Genomic DNA, 2,314 nt, shown 5'->3' with positions numbered 1-2,314 from the left:
CCCTAGCTACGGTGTGGTCAGGCCGGGCAATGAATGGTGACCGCTCGGCAGTCGACTTTGCGCGTGCGTGGCGTTGGTTTCGCTGTCGCTCCATAGGGGGCGCAGGACGTGGACCTCGGCTTCGTAAAATTTACGACCAGCGACATGCCGAGCTAGACGCTTTTTACGAAGACATTCTCGGGTCGGGTCTCTTCTTTTGCCTACCCTTTCACACAGCCGCCTCGGACGGGAAACAAAAGCGTGCAAAATTTATGAGCCGAGCCGAGGGCGTCAAATCGGTTTCGTCTTCTGCCGCGGTAAGTCAGTTCGACTGTAGCGGCTGCAGTTGCCACAGTGCTCCCAGCTCAGAGGCCTTGTCTGATTTCTGCCGGCGGAACACAACTCGCATAGCAACTGCACTTGAGTGTGAAGACCAAGGGAAGCGAAAGGAAGCGTTGCCTATCTTCTGTTGGATATGGAGCAAGCTCACGGAGACAATAGAAGTAAGCTGGCCGACAAATCGTCAGTACGGAGCCTGGGGGTGAGGTGCGTAGATGATACACGGAAGAAACCACAGCGCAGTCATGTCTAACATAACCTAATAAAATGACTAGAACAGCTTACCAGCTTCGTGTGTACGGTCTCTTGACCTGATAAGTGGCCATTGTTAGTTTGTTTTTTAGTTTTTTTCGTTAGTTTACTTTTCTATTCCATGTCATTTCGCGCTGCTCCTGTTCTGTTTGCACTTTGCTGTCATTGCTCAATTTGTGATCTGTTTCTGTATCCACTCCTGCTTGGGCCTCACGGCCTGCAGTATGTCATAAATAAATGAATAAATAAATAAATAAATAAATAACATTCTGGAACTGAAATTTTGAATGTTGGAAAATTGTAAATTACTGTTATGGAAGTATAAGGGATTGGCCGATTCTTCCGATGTGTAACAAAATCTTTCTTTTAAAATTTTCCCCATCACTCGCATCCAGCCATAGAGAAGGACATCCATAGAAAACCAATAGGGAACGCCTTTGATGGCAGCAAAAACGATAATAGAAAAAAAATGCAAGCCTGCGGACGAAACATCCACAGACATACTGAGTGTTGTAGTGAAATCTTACAATACATTAAAAAATTGCCATCCTAAATTCTTTCTCTATCAAAAATATTTTTGTCTAGAATTGTTGGGTACGCACTGAAGTAGTAGTAATAGAAATAGGAGAAGTAGTAGTAGTAGGTACAATGGAAATAGTTACGATGGCATGGACGACCAAGGAATCTGTTAATTTTAGACTTTCCTCCCTGTGACAGCAGACGTGGCCATGTACAGACTATGCGATCAAAAAATCTTCATTTTTAATGCGAAAACCTTTTATGGCTTATACTCGCGGCCAAGGTCACGTTCCCTGTAACGCTGTCTTCCACGAATAACGCAACAACTAATAAAGATAGGAGAAAACGAATGGTAACATCAGATAGAGGGCACAAAATATAACCCCGACGCCAAGTTTGACGACTGTAGAGGAATTAGGTAATTAATTATAGACAATTCTAGCGAAAAAACACAGGAAACAACAGAATGCGTCGATATAGCGCGGACGTTGACATAGCGACGGGAACGGAGTGAAGGCCAATCCACCGGAAGTCGCCACAGCATAGGGAAAATTATCACAGAATGGGCGGAAAAACGCCGGATTTTTGTCAAATTGGATTGAGAAATGTGCAGTTAAGCGTAATTAGTACTTAAGATAAAAAAAATCTATAATTTGGGTAAAAATTGCTCAAAAACGAGAAAAAGTGGATGATGACGTCACATCAGACGAAAGCATTTGGAAGCAGTGTAATCCGCCGCCAAGCAACAATTGCGATGCGCTGCGCATGCGCTGCGTGACGTCACCGCTTTCTCTCGCCATGCTCTCCTCCTCTGTCGTGAAATGAATTCAAACGCGGGGAATTCAAATCAGTGCAATGAGACGCAAACGGATTTCAGCTTCCAGCACTTAAGAGATATCTAAGTGCCTCCAACGAATTTTATTGTTGGTGCTATCAGAAACATCATGTCCAAGCTATTTGAGCCGTTGTTTTTATTCCTGGGGCTGTTGTAAAGTTCATTTAATGTTGAGATAAGCTAGCTGTTTTGCTAATATTGTCGCCTATGTCACACACAGGTCCACGGAAACGGAGAGATTTTCTCTTCCTGATTTTCAATTTACTTTTTTATTCCGGGCAGCCTCATAAAATATGTGTGCCGGAGGGCAGCTGACTGCAAAATTTACGCGTTAGGATTGCTCTGCAGGGCACCATGCAATTGTGTGATGCGGGAGTGGTGTGCAAAGTT

Source organism: Amblyomma mixtum, chromosome 7 (assembly GCF_055824585.1).
Source record: "Amblyomma mixtum isolate Tamu chromosome 7, ASM5582458v1, whole genome shotgun sequence".
NCBI lineage: Eukaryota > Metazoa > Arthropoda > Arachnida > Ixodida > Ixodidae > Amblyomma > Amblyomma mixtum.
Note: the sequence above shows the minus strand (reverse complement) of the source record.